Source organism: Suncus etruscus, chromosome 15, assembly GCF_024139225.1.
Source record: "Suncus etruscus isolate mSunEtr1 chromosome 15, mSunEtr1.pri.cur, whole genome shotgun sequence".
NCBI classification, from domain to species: Eukaryota; Metazoa; Chordata; class Mammalia; order Eulipotyphla; family Soricidae; genus Suncus; species Suncus etruscus.
This window is the reverse complement of record NC_064862.1, coordinates 12,550,684-12,568,482: the sequence shown is the minus strand read 5'-3', so window position 1 is coordinate 12,568,482 and position 17,799 is coordinate 12,550,684. Positions and strand designations below refer to the sequence as shown.

Sequence of the window (17,799 nt, the reverse complement as noted above, 5' to 3'; positions counted from 1 at the left end):
CAATTTCTGAGCATGGATCCAGGAGTAACCCCTGAGCACTGCTCGGTGTGATCCAAAAACAAAAAAACAACAACAACAACAACAAAAAAAAAACAACACAAAAAAAATGTCAGTACTTTCGAAAGCATTAAACCTATTGAGTGCAATCCCTAAAAGAATACCCATGACATTTTTCAAGGAAGTGAATTGAACATTCTTGAAATTCAGTTAGAACAGTACATGTCCATAAATAGCTAAAGATTTCCTTGGGGAAAAAAGAATATGGAAGGCATCACTTTCACCAACTTTAAATTGTACTGTAAAGCAGTAGTCAATAAAACAACATGGTATCAGCATAAAAACAGACCCTCAAATCATTGGAATAGATTTAAATATTCTGAGACTGACCCCAGATATACTATCAATTAATCTTTGATAAAGGGGCAAGAAACACAAAGTGGAGCAAGGAAAGCTTCTTCAAGAAGTGGTGTTGGGAAAACTTGTTAGCTATATGCAAAAAAGCAAACTCAGACCGCTCTTTAACACCATGCATGAAGATGTAATCAAAATGGATCAAAGACCTTGATGTCAGACATAAAACCATAAGGTACAGAGAAGAAAACATAGGCAGAACACTGCATGATACTAAAGCTAAGGGCATCTTCAAGGAAGATACTCCATTGGCCCATTAAGTGGAAGCAGAGATAAACAAATGGGATTCCATTCAACTGAGAAGCTTCTGCACTTCAAAGAAAGCAGTGACTAGGACACAAAGACTACTCAAGGAAAGTGAGAAATATTCACTGAATGCCCATCAGATAAGGGGTTAAATCTAAACTGTATATAAGGCACTGAGAGAATTCAGGAAGAAGAAAAAAGCATGTAACCCCATCCAAATATGTGGATAAGAAATTAACAGACATTTCCTCAAAGAAGAAATACAGACATGCGAAAAAAATATGAAAAAAATGCTCCATATCATTAATCAGCATGGAGATGTAAATCAAAATAACAATGAAGTATTATCTCAAACCCCAGAGACTGGCACACATCACAAAACACAAGAACAACCAGTGCTGGAATAGATACAAAGAGAAAGGGATTATCATTCATTTCAGATGGAAATGTAGATTGGTCCAGCCTTTTTGGAAAACAATATGGATATTCCTCAAAACTAGAAATTGAGCTTTCCTATGATCCAGTAAGTCAAAATTACCATGCATAAAAGCCCTCTGCATTCCTATATTTGTCACAGCACTATTTGCAATAGCCAGGATCTGGAAACAACACAAGTATCTGAGACAGATGAGTGGCTAAACACACAGAGATACATCTACACAAAGTAATACTATGCAGCTGTTAGGAAAAATGAAATCATTAAATTTGCTTATACATGATAGATATGAAGACTATTATGCCGAGTGAAATGACTCAGAGGGAGAGGGATAGGTTTAGAATAATCTCACTTATTTTGGGGATATAAGAAAAATAAAAGAGTGTAGACAATAGAAATGAGGATCAAGAGGATCAGTCTACGGTAGGAAGCTTGCCACAAATCTAATAGAATGTAGTTAGAATAGTGAATGGTCCACTATGACAATGATATTTGGAACTGATCACTCTGGACAAGAACTGGATGCTGAAAGGGAATAAAGTAATAGTACCCCTTCTTTAGCAATACTGCAGACACAGTGTCAAAACAGGGAGAAAGAATGAGAGAGAGAGGAGAGAGAGATTGCCTACCCCTAAGCAGGCAAGGGTGGGAGAGAATCTATGTACGTTGGTGGCGGGAAATGTACACTGGTGAAAGGTGTGCTTTCTATGACTGAAACTCAACCATGAACAATTTTGTAAACACGGTGCTTAAATAAACTAATATTTAAAATTTGTATAGTAATTATCTTGTCTTTACTCTCTAGCAAATTGATCTGTTCCCATGCAGATAAAGTGAATTTCAGTTATTAACTGAACCTGCTGGCTAATTTGCACCATTAAAAAAGATTTGACCACGAGCAAAATTTCTGCTTGTTTAATTTGTAACACAGGTCACCAGCATCAGTGAACATGTTCAACAATAGCAGTGAACATGTGATACTTTCATAGCATTCAAGAAGAAACATTTCTGCTAATGCAGTATAATGAACCATGTCAAATTCACTCTAATTGGAGTTTACGCACAATGGCACCTTGGATGCAGCCAACCTAGGTTCAATCTCCAGCATTCCACACGGTTCCTCAGAGCACCACAAGGAGTTATCCCGAGTGCAGAGTCAAGAGTAATGCCTGAGTATCATCTGGTGTGGCTCCAAAACAAATAACCCCCATCCTCAAAACAAAACAAAAAAAAATAGAAGTATTAATTTCTGTTTTACATTCAGGCAGAAAGCCCAATTCTTATCAAGGCACATAGGTTTGTGTTCTCAAGGCTTATATTTTATTTTGGTTTTGTTTTTGCTCTTGCTATTGTTAGAATAGGGTGGGGGCACCATACCTGGCAGTGCTCAGGGACTTATCCAGCTCTTGAAGACACTTACAAAATCACATGTGCTGGGATTCAAACTTGGAACGACCATATGCAAAGAAAGTGTCTTAATACCTATACTACTTCTGCATATATATATTTTTTAATTTTTTATTGAAACCAATGTGAATTGCAAGTCTTTCACAGTAGTATTTCAGGCACATAGTGACAGTGAATTAGGGCCATTTCCACTACTAGTGTTAACTTCCCTCCATCACTGTTCTCAGCATACATCCCATTAGCCCCTGGACTACTAGTGTAACAGGTCCCTTTTGTGTATAACTTGTTGTAGTTTAGGTCTCTTGATTCTATTGTTGACTTTGGGTTCGGTATTTAGATTGGACCATTTTTTATTTCCACTCAATGTTCCTGAGACCACTTGGTCCATTTCATTCATATTTTGTTTATTTATTTATTTATTGCTTTTTTAATTTTTATTTAGTGGTTCTGGGATTACTGCCTGCCTTTGTGCTCAGAGATCACTCCTGGGAGTGCTCAGAAAACCATGTTTTTATGTAACCAAACCCTAGTTGGCTTCATGTAAGCCAATTGTCTTACTTGTTATATTATCCCTCTGCCTGCCCCTGACCTTATCCACTCATGTCTTATTTTTAAAAGAATTTTTTATTTCATCAAGCACCTACAGCCTAGTTTAGAACCCCCTACTTCCAGCTTCACACACTCCAGGACATACATCCTCTGTCCAAATCTAATTAGAAACCAATGACCTAGGACTGACATTTTTTCAGCTCGCTGACAATCATTCCGAGTTCACTCCCTTAAAAAACACTTTTCAAGCACCCCTGCCAATAACCAGAATTGCTGCTTTCAGAGTGGAATGTGTCTTGTAGTTGAAGTTCACCTGTTTTGAGAACTGAGTATTCCTGGGCTCCTGCATTGGTCCCCTGAACCAGTGGGCATTCTCAACTAGTATCATGCTTGGTGTGAGTTCTCCTGATTCTACTGCTGGATCCAGCGTCCCACTCCTTAAGAAAGAGTGACCATGCATGTGGTTTCGTAGGCCTGTCTTATCTGGGATGTGTTTCTACACTGAATGCAGATCTCTGCATGGGCCTCCCAAATCATCCCTCTGATGCTGGAATGCTGTTTCCATAGACAGGCAGACTTGAATCCTGACAGGGGCCACCCGAGGGGTTCTTTCATTCTCCTTTTCTCAGAAACTCCTGTTACAGATCTCTTCCCCCAACCCCCACTTCTTGGTGCCCACACAGTTCTCTACCAGTGGAGCTTCAGTCCCTGTAGTCCCTTAGAATCTTTCACTGATTTCCTGCAATGAGCAAGTCTAGAGATCAAGTCTGCCCATCAAACCACACTGTAGTTGCTGTTAGAATGTGATGCATTTCCGCCACTTGAGGAGGAATAAGTACAGCTACAGAGATGGGCTTCCTTTATTAGGGGAAAAATGAGGCCCAGACAGTCTTTTCTTCCCTGAAGGATGTATCCTACTATATCTCATTTGCTCTTTACTCTGATCTCAGAGAATACGTGTGTCTCTAAGAAAGTAGAGGTGAAGGGCTGAGCGATAGCACAACAGATAGGGCATTTGTTTTGCTGGATCCCTGGCATCCTATTGTCCACAGAGCCTGCCAGAAGTAACCCCTGAGTGTTGCTGGGTGTGGCGCCAAAATAAAAACAAACAAAAGAAGAGGCAGAGGTGAATATGAAAACCTGTAGTCTACCAAAGGGTCGCTGCACTAACTCCTAGACTCATTCCCTCCTTTCTTACATCACAGAGTAGAAATTGATGTAAGTTTTTTATTATGCCAAACAGTCTAAACTGTAGCATTTGAACGATTGGAGGTTCTACCGGATCATGTAGAGCTCTACCTTTGACTTTCCTGGGAATGGTACCAGAAACAGTTGTCCTCTATTGGGGCCATGTATAGAGGCAGTGCAGTGTGGGAGGGTCTCACCTTCCAGGTGATGTAGGCAGAAAGTTGGGAGAGGGGTAACATCTCCCCTTCCTTGTTTTAAATAAAAAAAGAGAAAAGATTAGCTTTTGTTTTCCTGACCTCCGCCTTTGGCCAAAGGCAGAAACCCTAATATTATTCCAAGCAACAAAGTTAAAAAATATAGAATTAAAATATCAGCCTTTTTCATAAACATCAGACTATGCTTAATCTATTCTTAAACATTTTTTGCCAGAACTAAGGCCTACTCATTTTCCCTTAAAGTAGAGGCTCGGGTACATCTTTATATGTGTTCAGTGAAGGGATTGGGGGTGCCTAGTCCAACATACCAACATTCAACATTTAATTACATTTTTGTAATGAAATAACCATTGTACTGTAATGACCATTTTTCATATTTGGGTCTTCATTTTTCTGGTCCTACTCTTGATTACCTAGCTGCTTAGATCCCAAAAGCCAAACTATCTAGGCCTTAATCCTAATCATAGCTATGGCCATATTGTGTGTGTGTGTGTGTGTGTGTGTGCGCGCGTGCGCATGCGTGTGGACGTGCACGTGTGTGTCTTGCACTGAAGATCAAGTCCAGGTCTTGTATAAGTAAAGCATATATTTTACCTCTGAGCTATAATCCCAGTTTCCCAAATCTCATTCTTAATTATTTATCTAACACTGTAACATTTCTAGACTAGGTGGTTAAATATTACTAGTTCCTCCCACCCTACTTTGGGGCTCAGAAACACAGTCAATTCCCACATACAAATACAAAACAATCAGGACTAATCAGACCACTAGGGGCAGCATTACACCAAACAGGGCACAAGACGAATTGCTGTTCTTTCAGAGAGGACTTCCCAGGGTTCTAGAGGTAGAGAAAGTTTCTTATGCAGCACTACTCCTGGGTTACCTAATCCTAATTCTAACCGTTTTGAGAAAAGGACAGATTTTTAAATGGAAACTGAGGTCCGTCACCCACGCAGACCTCCCCCAAAGCTGCCTTTTCCTCTCTCCCTGCCTGCCAGCTTTCACCTTATTTTTACACCAACATTTCCCATGGTTGTGGAAATGAGCCTAATTACTCTGAGTCATAATCCCTACCCAACCTTTACTCTCCTTTCTTCTAAAGATGCTAACTGTGAACCAAACTCACTCTTGGGGGTTATATGATCTATGGGCACTCCAGGCTCTCAGTACTGCTAAAGCTGAAGCTAATCCCACCATAAGCTCCATCAAAGTATGGGGAGCATTGGTGGTGGGAATATTGCATTGGTGAGTGGAGTGTTCATTTTTATAACTGAAACCCAACTACAAACATGTTTTTAATCATATGCTTAAAGATATTAATTTTAAAAAAACCAAGTATGCCTGCCCACCTCACTACCTGCAACCCACCCCACCATGCTGTTCTGGCATAGAGTTGAGACAAACTGTATATAATTTGTTAGCATTAGCACAGCAGCAATTCACCAACACCCCCCCCCCATCACAAAGCCTCCCTTCTAGCCTCCATATCTTGCATTTCTTCAACTGTCAAAAGATGTTAGGATGTTATTTTGCATCTACTGAATGAACTCATGTTTCTACATGACATTTAATGGAGGAGAGGGTCATGAAACTTAGAAATGATATAATTTTCTTTCTTGCAATAACCATTTATATTCATTCATAAATATATATTGAGAACTTGGTAGGTTGCAGGTGCTGGGACAGACCAACAGACAATGAACTTTGGACAGAGCAGGATTTTGCCACCTTACTCCTATTATGCTGCTTGGCCAGTGACCCCAATCAATGCTATAAATTAGCTAAGGAACAGATATGATATGGAGGGATTTTCTTTTCTACCACTGCTCAGGAGTTGCAGGTGAATATGGTCAACTTTGATGACTTTGTTTGTGGAGCTGGCACTAGAAGATGAGCTGGATGTCCAGTTAAAGAATCATAAACTACAGATCCATCCATCTGTTTGAGGAAAACAATCCTAACAATGATGGTAAGGGAATTTTCCTGAACTCAAAATTAATTCTTCAGAGCAAAATTCCTGTTTGTAAGTAATCAAACTTGAAAAGATTTCCTTTTTCTCTCATCCTGTACCACCATCAAAGCAGCCATTATTTCCAGGGAGCCTGACTCGGTCATCTCAGCACTCCAAAAATTGTCCTTGAAGCCAGGAGCTGCTGATGAGGGACTTCCAGGCTGGACACTGTTCCAGAAGATTCAATTTACAAAATAAGCAATAGTTATAATTGGCATAAGACATGAATCCAAACTGATCCAAATGATAGGTCATTATAAGTGGTGATATTTAATGGCTTCTAGAAAGAAGCTTTTCTAACCCCTTTCAAAAGAGTTTGTTTAACCCTCAAGTATGGATAGGTTGCCTAGTTGGGATAATATATGTAGATGTTCACAAAGGCTGTCTTTTTCTGTGCAGGAAAACTGCTTACAAAATATTCACACTTTCATCCCAAGTTCTTCCTAAATTACTAACAATATGTGCCATTTTTATAATTTTTCTATGTGCCATTTTTGTACTATTTTTATAACCCTTACCAGGGCTCCAAATGTAGATTCTATTTCTGATCTATTTTACAGACTGAGAGGGGAGGGACAAGTTTAGTGGCATCTCTAGAATCACACAGCTAGTGGAGTAGAGGCAGTATTTGAATGCAATCAATTGAATGACCAAGCTCATATGCCTGTTGTTACAGTCAATTGCTTCTTTATGCTAAATAATTCATTTTGTTGATTTTTTTATCCTGAAGACAAAATGAACAATCGGTAACCCACAATGATAACCTACCCCACTTTGATAATCCACTCTACATTGATAACCCACCATACCTTAATATATACCCCAGTTTATTTACATATTTAGCTTTATTTAATCTACATTAACCCCCTTTAAGTTAGGATCCAGAGCTCTAAAACAATATAGCCAGAGCACTCATCACAGTATTTGAAATGTATTATTTCAAGACTTATAAACTTTTGTTCATGAGTAAATGAACATATAAGTAAATAAAATTGCACAACTAGGATTTTACACATACTACTATTTTAATATCACCATTATGACAATAATAAACTTAATTCATCTGATCAACACAGAGGTGACTTACAGTTCATTCTATTACTACTCAAGTCTATGATATTTGTATAATCTGGTTCTTGCCAGATTTCCTATTTTGTGATTGAGCAAAGTAAAAGTATATTCTTTTGACTCTTGGCAATGTTAAGATAAATTTTAAGAGTATAAGCCAATATTCTACCAACCTCAGAGGTGAAAGGGAATGACTCTTTCTAGTCAGTTCTATGTAGATGACAACATTAGAACAGCAGACACATTCATTTCTCTTATCCATCTCCAAGTGCTTTAATTAATTAACTAATTGTTTGGGGAAAAAAGCAGTAGCAAAGATCTTGTCAATATGTAGGCATGGAAGAACTGGTGGGGTCGAGGTGAGCCTATTACTCTTTATGCTACTGTGAGTCATGGTGAAATCACTGAACCTAAGTGGCCCATATATATCTTAGCTCTTGTGATATAAATAGTTGATGCATGGTGGCATCCAAAGACAGTACACAACTTTACTAATTTCTAAATTCCCTAAGGTTTCATCACCAAAATAGATACAGTACAGTGTTTCTAAATTCAAGGTTATGAATATTAGCTACACATTCAAAGAACATCCAAGTTTTAAATTAGATTCTATCTGTGAAAGCTATTATTTCCATATTCCTCTATTTAAACTCTTTTAAATTTTTATTTTTCAAACAACTGAAGTCTTTAAAAAATCTTCATAAGATCATCAGTTTTCCTATGCCCTTTCTGCCACTGATGAATAACTCAAGTATCTATCCAAACCAAATGAAATATTTCTGTTTGGCAAAGAATTTGGAGAGCTGAACAATATAATAGTTGACAGTTTTTTTTTTATCTTATTCTTGTCTCTTAATATTATATTTTAACTACATTCTCATATCATTAAAACTACCCTACAATTTCTTTTTTTTCAGGGGAGAGCACGAACACAGTCCCCACTACCACAAATTATGCAGTCGAGTTTCCCACATTCAGAGAAATCGCAGGGGTCAGCACATCCGGAGTGCAATGGATAAGCCTCACCCTGGGGAAACCACCTTCACGATCACGGTATCTCCCCTACCAGGTAAGTATTACCTACAATTTCTATCATTTACTTACTTATTACCTAATGCTTGGATATAAAAGCCATTTCCAAGGTTGTTAATTAATATTGCTATTCACTGAAAGCCAATGATTTTTTTATTGTAAGAATTTATTCAAGAGACAAAATTGATTAACATATTGAGGTAAACTGACATAACATAATATAGTAATATAACATAACATAAAATATAATTAATATAATACATGTAAGTCAAAGAACATTTCTAAATAAAACACAATTTTTTTATCATAATGACTTACATATCTTTCACAATAGTATTGTAGGTACATATTAACATTGAATCAGGAGAATATCCATCACCCCCAGTGTTGTCCTCCCTTCATCCCTATTCCCAAGTATATATCCCTTTCTTCCTCCTTTATCCCCCAGAATGCTAGTTTAACTAAAAGCATATATGTTAACACTAATGTAAACCATTCTTTTGCAGTTCCTGATATTTTTACTAGTGGTTTCTTAAATGTTTAGAGTCAAAGGAGCACTGTATAAACAATGTTAGAGTGGCAATTATCGTTTGCATGGGCCCACCAAAGTATGGGGGTCATGGAAAGGAAAAACTTTTGGCCTAAGTAAAAGGAGACCTTACCCCTGAAGTTTCCTGACATAAGACCATTTCTAGGCTCCAGGCAAACTAGTTTGTCCAATCCTGGTCATTGTCTATAGTGCCCATACAGTTATATTTTTCACAGTCTCTGTTGTTGGTATCCTGTTTCTGTATTGAAGGTCCTGGAATCTGTATATCCTACATTGAAGTCAGGATGGTGCAGAGTGGCATCTAACTTCAACTCAGAATAAAAGGGCAATGCAGAAAGCCCTGTCCAGTATGCAGGTTGTTGTTGTTGTTTAAATCTTCTCAGTGTTAAGAGAAGACTCTTTGAGTAAATCGATGTCAGAGCAGCAGTAGGGTCTTCCCTGGTAGAGAATTGCTTCCAGGTAATGTCATAGACAACTTTGGATGTTTTGTAGATGGCTTCCTTGGTTCAGGGGTGACTGGAAAATGCCCAAACCTCTGAGGCCTGTGCCAGGTCATCATGTCAATGTTCAGGGTGTAAGGTTCCATTGCACCACTAGATTTGTGTGTTCCTATCTTTATTAGATAAGAACTTATTTGTATGTATAGTATTTTGCATTTTAATGTGCCCATGCAAACAAGGAATAATGCCACCTGGCATTATCAGTGCATAAGGGGCCGCAGAAACAAGTCCAACAATCCCCGTGACCTGGTTCAAACATAAGCATTAAACTGAGGGACTCTTTTACCAATATTCCTTATTGAACAGTTCACAAAGAGAAAATAAAAGATAAAAAGTGGAGAAAATAAACAATCTAACTTAAGCCAGTGGATACAATTGTCACCGTTTAAGAAAATTTGTGTGTTCCGGTCTCTATACGAATGTGTTTGTATATAATTTCCCATTTTAATGTGCCTATGCAAAGGAAGAACAATACTACATGGCGAGATTGGTGCCTATGGGGATGCTAGAACAAGTCCAACAATCCAATTGACTTGGTTCTTATATAAACATTAAATGGAGGGACACTTCTACAAACTTCCTTATTTAACAAATAACAAAGGGAAGGAAAGATGGAGAGGGACTCTTTCACCAAATACCTTATTGAATAGTTCACAAAGAGGAGAAAAGATAAAGAGTGGGGAAATAAACAATCTAGCTTAAGACAGTGGACTCAATTGTCACCGTTTATAGGAACTAATCAGAAATCTAGTATGGTAGCAACCAGTTACACAATAAAAGAAGGAAGAGGCCGTTGAGAGTGAACAAGTAGGTAAAGAATACTGGCCTCTTCCCAGCCTGGGAGTCCATCCTCTCATTTTTATTTTGAAAATATATGGTACCCCCACCCGAAATGGTCTCTTCCCAAACTAAAAGTCCATCCTCCCATTTTATTTTAAATATATATGGTATGCCCCCGCGCAGTTTTTGAAATGAAGACTAATGAGAAAAAAATATCAGTGAATGTCATGACATAATGTCCCGATATACACCAGTGCTGCATCGGCCCACCACCCACCTCATGTGTTCCCCACTTAGTGTCGGGAGAGAAAGTGGGAAAGCCTGAGGACCACAATAGAGTCCACCTGGGCCAGCAACCAGGGAAGACCTGGAGTAGGGGAGGAAATAGGGGAACGGCTGGAGGCCTGCCAAGCCTTCCAGCACCCCCCAAGCTAGGAAAAATGCCTGTGGTCTGGGGTGTCCCCTAACCCCATACCTGGGAAGAGCTGGCCTCCAGAATCAAAGCACCAAAAGCCAGCTATCTGCCCGGCCCCTCCCTCTGCTCCTCCTCCCTAGAGTAGGGGGTGGGAAGCCTGGAGACCCTAATAGAGTCCACCTGGAACCCACAGCAGACCACCCGAGGTGGCACTCAGGCAGGGCCTAGAGTCCAGGGGGAAGTAGGGAAACGGCTGGAGACCTGCCAAGCCTCCAGCACCCCCCCCGCAAGCTAGGGAAAATGCCTGCGGCCTGGGGTATCCCTTAACCCCATACCTGCAAAGAGCTGGCCTCCAGGATCAAAGCACTGGAAGCCAGCTATCTGCCCAGCCCCTCCCTCTGCTCCTCTTCCCTAGAGTAGGGAGGGAGAAGAAGTCTGGAGACCCCTAATAGAGTCCACCTGGAACCCACAGCAGGCCACCCAAGGTGGCACTCAGGCCGGACCTAAAGTCCAGGGGGATATAGGGGAACAGCTGGAGGCCTGCCAAGCATTTCAGCACCCCCCAAGCTGTGATTGGGACTGTGAAGTACTGAAGTTAAAAAGGGTAAATGGGGGGTATTGATGCTCTGGGGTGATAGAGTTAAGGAGTGAAAATGAGCTTTACAGGGGTGTGCAAAAGGGCAGAATACAAGATGAACATTCTACTTACACAACACATACTGAAGGATAGGATATATTATTAATATTTACTGTGAATATGTAGACTGGTAAGAAATTGCCAGAGACTGCCTTAATAAAAATGAGCAGCTCTCAGTACCCCCCAATTTAGACCCACGTTTTCTGGCCGCCTGGGCTGGGTCCCAGGGAAGGCCTGGAGGCTGGGGGGCAGGAGAGGGGATGGCTGGGGGCCTACCAAGGCCTTCGAACTGGGGTCTCACTAGACCCCATGCCGGATAGAGCTAGCCTCCAGATCAAGGAAGGAAGCCAATGATTTTTTAGTAAAAAAAAATTGCAATAATCAAGTTGCTAAATTAAAATGAACAAAGTTTGAATGGTTGTTGATAAAATAGACAGTTTTCCAGGCCCCCATCTACTAAAAAAATTTACCTTCTCTCTTTCCTCTAATTCCTCATTATCAGGACTAGACACCTGGGATGAAATTTTTTCTATAATTTTTCATTATAATAAGCATGCTTTTAGTTGGGTTTCAGTGCACCCAACACCCAAATGACTTAACAACAACATGCTTGCAGGGCAGGTCTCTCCGCATCTAATGGTGAGGTGAGAGTAGGGGATGCTCCACATTAACCTGACTTCAATGAAGGAAATGCACAGAATCCAGAATCTTTAAATACAGGAACCTGTCACCAGCAACAGCTAAAGTGAGAAAAAGTTTCACTGGGATCATGGAGAATGACTCAGGGGTTGGGCAGACTGGTATGCCTGGAGCCCAGATTCGGTCTTATGCAATAAACTTCAGTGTTGAGGCCTTCTTGTAATCAGGCCAAGGATTTTTTTTCCCTTTCCCCCATATTTTGTTGGGCCTATGCAAACAACGGCAATTGCCACTTTCACACCTTTACTACTGTATTTTTAACACTTATCCTGAAAGAAAGAAAGAAAGAAAGAAAGAAAGAAAGAAAGAAAGAAAGAAAGAAAGAAAGAAAGAAAGAAAAGAAAGAAAGAAAGAAAGAAAGGAAAGAAAGAAAAGAAAGAAAGAAAGGAAAGAAAGAAAGAAAGAAGAAAGAAAGAAAAGAAAGAAAGAAAGAAAGAAAGAAAGAAAGAAAGAAAGAAAGAAAGAAAGAAAGAAAGAAATGAATTTAAAATATATAAAATAACTGTTGTAGAATGCCTGTCTCAAATACAGGCAGGGGATGGGAAGGAGGGAGGGGGGCCTTGGGGGTAGGAATGTTGCACTGGTGAAGGAGGGTGTTCTGTTTATGACTGAAACCCAACTACAATCATATTTGTAATCATGGTGCTTAAATAAAAAATTAAAAAAAAAAGAAAAATTAAAGGAGAGAACCTGAAAAAAGAACTGTTTAGCAAAAAAAAAAAAAAAAAAAGTGATTCCTGCACACCAAAAAAGCTCTGAATATTGCTGGTGAATGCCCAAATCCAATAAAATAAAATACTTTAAAAGAAATGTCCTTTGGTGACAAATATTGCCAAATCATTTTATTAACTTTCTGCCTGACAACCTTGCTTTAAAATGATTCACATGTGAAATAATGGGTGACAGGTCAATGGGACTCAAGTGCTTTGGTGGGGTTAAGGAAAGACAAAACTAAATATTAAAGCCATGGAGTCAACACCAATGAAATCATGTAAAACACAAAGTTTTACATAAAACAATTTAATAGCAAATTTAAAATCACTAATTAAAAAATGATACAATATAGCATGGTGCAGCAACATAACAAATATCCAATAATGATACTGGTACAATTGTAAAATAAATATAAAAAAATACCCATTACAGTCACTTGCCAAAATGTATGTTTCCTTCTTGTTGATGATGTTACTTGTTGCTGCTGCTATTGTATTCCACTCAAGTCTCACCCTCTTCCTCACTGAAAATAATTTCTTTCTCTCAATCAAGGCCTGGGAAGACGAGAGGGAAGGGATCTCACGTACAGAAAGATGAACCTGCTAGAGAAATAACTTTACACTGCAACTAGAAGCATGGCAGAAGGGAAGACTGGATGAGGAGCTTTGTTATCTACTGTAGAGTCACAAATTACTCTGAGTATAGGCGCTGACAATGACAATGACAATAACCTTCTTGGTTCTCAGGGTTAGGAAAGCAGATATGTTTTAGCTGGATCATCGAGCATAGTCTCTCCCACAGAAACCAAGATATGTAGTTCAGAGGCTACTTAAGCAAAATTGTTGAGGGCTGACTTTTCCTCTTGGCAACCCATAAGGTTTGGCAAGGAGTACAGAGCTGGATAGTCAGGCCTCCTCTTTCTTGTGGCCCAGGCTCTTGTGCAACGAACTAACTACACGACCTTTCTTCCCGTCCCTCGTCCACCAGGCTCGAGGGAAAACTGAAGGCCAAGTATTTGCTCTTGCTGGTTCTGGGCTTTACTCAGCTGAGTAAAGCCAACAGGAGATGAATTAGTCGAGCTTCACCCGCAAAGAGACAGAGGATCTGCAGAGAATAGTAAAGATGGTTCTGCTAAACCCCAGCAGATGTGAGATGGGGAGAACTCTTCCAGCTTCAGGAAGTCCTCCAGGATATCGCATTAGTAGGGGGTCAGCAATAGTGGACAAGTGGTAGGGTTTATACCAGGGGGAGCACATTGGCCGCTGAAGTCTCACCAGTATTGGCAAACAACATCAGCAACAGGGTCTGTGGCTCAGATTGAAGTTAATTTAGAAAATTAAGTAATCACAGTATCTCAGGACGCTAATTTTTTGGGGGGTGGGGATTCAGGGCTCATACCTGGCTATGCACAAGGCCTACTTCTAACAGTGTTCAGGAATCCCTTCAGGCAAGCTCAGGGGACCAAATGGGGTGCCGGGGATTGAACACAGGTCAATCGCATACAAGGCAAGCTCCTTGTCCACTATACAAGCTCTCTGGACTGAGAACATTGTATTTACCATATTTTTGTACTGTAAGTCGCACTCCCCCCTCCAAATATGGGGGGAAATGTTTGTGCTTCTTATGGAGCAAATACAGCCTGGAGCTGAAGTCTGAATATTTAAAAAAAATGTTTGTTTGTTTTTTATTTTCTGATGTAAAAAAAAAAATAAGTTAGGTAAATGTGTTTAACCAGCTGTGGACTGGCATATTGTAAATATACTTCGACCTCACAGGCTAGTTGTTCCCAGCCATTGTCTCCTGACAGCATCTCATATTGCACCACTGGCTTTATAATATTTTTTTTCATTTTTTCCTCATCTAAAACCTATGTGCATCTTATGGGTCAGGTGTGTCTTATAGAGCGAAAACTGTAGTATATCACCTTTGCCCTGACATGACCTGGTTCCTAGTAATGCTCCCAGCTGAAGTTCCATTTACATTCCAGATAAGCTACTTAAATGGAGGCTTTATAGTTCTCTATTTCTCCTCTGTGATATAAACACGAGATTGATTAAAAGATTAAGCAGGACTTTTCAGAATTGCCCTGTCATTCAGCTGGTCAAAGTGCTAATGTCACTGAGGCTCAAGAACTTGCAGACCACGTCCGTGCAGTCACTGGCTTCACATCCCAGTCACTTAACTTGATGATCTGGACAAACTGAGGTTACTGGGCTTTCTCAACTTAAGGCCTCCTTCCAGGTCTGCTCATTCACTGATTCTTGCTTGAGTTTTCCACAAATTTTATTTCTTTTAATGAAACTCCTTTTTTTTTTTTTGGCTTCTTTGTTTCATTTTGGAACATATGTACCATATTTTCCGGCATATAAGATGACTTTTGAAACGAAAAAAAGTCAACCAAAAATCGGGGTCATGTTATATGCTGAGTATATTCCAAAAAATGAAAATCTTCTGGATATTGCCATGAAACGAATTTTCCAACTCAATCCTGCACCAATCACTGCAAGGCTACTCGGACCACCTCTCTAACTCAGCCAATCCAAGCTGGCTTTTTATGCATGCAAATTATACAAGTTCTGTACCCAAATCTACTTGGTAAAAAGTCTGCTCAGATTGGCCAGAGTCAGAGAGAAAGTCTATTACAGTAGAACCTTTAAAACTTTTCTTGTTGTAATTGGCTCACTGTGGTACATACAGTTGCAGCACAGGAACATTCTGTCTTATACAGCAATATAGGCCTAAACCTATGTTTTAACTGTAAAATTAGGGGTTCATCTTATATGTCCGGTAGTCTTATACACTGGAAAATACAGTAGTGGTGATCAGGGCTAACTCCTGGCTCTGTGCTCAGGGATTACTCCTGGGAGGACTCAGGGGATTTTAAATGGATTTTAACCAGGAATGACTGAATATTAGACAAATGCCTTACCACTGTGTTATCACTCTCAATGGCCCTTAATGAAACACTTACATTTAACATATATTTAAAAGTTCCCTTATTCCAAGGCTCTTCCTGGCTCCTGTTACCTCTAGCAACTTTTTCTTATCTTTTATATTTTTCATGATCATAATTTAATTTCCCTGTGTTATCTCATATTTTATTTTTAAACATAAAAAGAAGACACCTTGGTCTGATGCCTGCCTGCCCTTGATTATGAGATCCTAAGGGCGGGCAGGCAGGCAGGCATCAGACCAATTTTTCTTCTTTTTTTTTTTTTTTTTTTTTTTTTTTTTATTTTTGGGCCACACCCGGTAATGCTCAGGGGTTACTCCTGGCTATGTGCTCAGAAGTTGCTCCTGGCTTGGGGGACCATATGGGACACCGGGGGATCGAACCGCGGTCCGTCCGAGGCTAGCGCAGGGAAGGCAGGCACCTTACCTTTAGCGCCACCGCCCGGCCCCCCAATTTTTCTTCTTTATTGTGACTTCTACATTGTTCAGCACAGGTTTTTTGAATAGAATAGTGATTGATTCTTTGAGTCTTTTGAAGTTTATTTATGTTTTTGTTTTGAGGCCATACCAGGGATGTTCAGGGGACTGTTTGCAGCTCTGTAAATTATGCAGTGCTGACCTCAGCATTGGAACTCCTGCATGCAAAGAACATATTTAGCACACTGAGCAATCCCTTCGAACCAAAGATCACTATTTTCTTTGACTAGAGATAGACAAAATTCTTGGCCAACTTAAAAATAAGATTTTGAAAATAAAAATATATCACTAAATAACATTCATTTCTCCCCCCAAAAGTTTTCCCATCTATAAAATTGAACCACAAACTCTGAAATGTGCATCTTATAATAAAGGACATAAATATCAAATCTCATATGAAAGTATTTACATTGGGCCAGAGCAATAGTGAGCAAGCCATTTCACTTGCACATGGCTGACCTGGGTTTGATCCCCAGCATCCCACATGGTTCCCCAAAAATACAGAGTAGTTCTTGAGCATAGAGCCAGGTGTAAGCCCTAAGCCCTAAACCCACACCTCAGGAGCTGTGGCCCCCGCAAAAAACAAAAATGGATTAACTTTGTGCATGAGAAGAACTTCAAAGAGAGTACTCATATCCAAGAAGCAAAGTTGGTTTTCTTCAGAACCTTTTTGGTGAATAACTTCAAGAATAACTCTGACCTCTTTCTCTTTGTATTTTAAAACTGAAAAGTTAAAGTAAGTTAAACCTTGCTTAAGATGACTTTAAACTTGTGACCTTAAGAATTCACCAAGGCTGATGTCTGCTATACATGTTGTTTTTCTGTATTTGGGTAACACAGATTCATCTTCCATGAATGTAATGCAGCAAAACTTCTTTCTCTGAGAAATTACCCTGTGACCTATCAAAACTAGAATCCTGAAACAGAGATCACAGACCTTCCAAAGCCTTGTCAGGGAGACAGAACTGGAGAAAAGTTTCTCTCCCCAATCACCCCTGGGTGTCGTATGAGTCAAAGGAAACTCAGATCCAGGCCTGGCTCGCCAATCCTTTCACACAGAGGAGTGATTTAATGTGAAGACACAGTTTGAAGAAGCTCCAGGTTTCCGGCCAGAATAAGGAAAAGTCCTAGGGGATAGATAGATGATCACATTTACATGCTCTTTGCGGGCCATCACTGTAAAAGGGGTTCAACTTGCCAAGGATTTTGGCTTCCTCCAACATAGCTCCTTCCAGAGATGTGATTAAGGCCCTATTAGCTGAAAAGTGCAACTCTTCAAGTTTCTCAAACTTTTTAAACATTTGCTCAAGACTGGACATGGCCTGGGTTTTCTAAATTGAAAACAAATGTCTACTTAGAAAGGCCTAATGCACGTAAGAATCAATTGTATTTTGAAGACAATACACCCCATGGGGGAAATGGGTTTTATTTAACGCAACCATCCAATAATGGTTTAAATAGATTGGAGATAAATAAACATTAAAGTAGTTAAGAACAAAAAGTAATTCATCT

The 17,799-nt window shown here is 39.6% G+C and overlaps 1 non-coding gene across 1 annotated transcript; it reads right to left on the bottom strand.

Moving 5' to 3' along the window:
• Positions 1–8,446: 8,446 nt before the first annotated feature.
• LOC126031774 (U1 spliceosomal RNA) lies at positions 8,447–8,608 on the bottom strand. The gene has a single exon (XR_007503603.1). It is a non-coding gene; the product is annotated as a U1 spliceosomal RNA (small nuclear RNA).
• Positions 8,609–17,799: the final 9,191 nt, after the last annotated feature.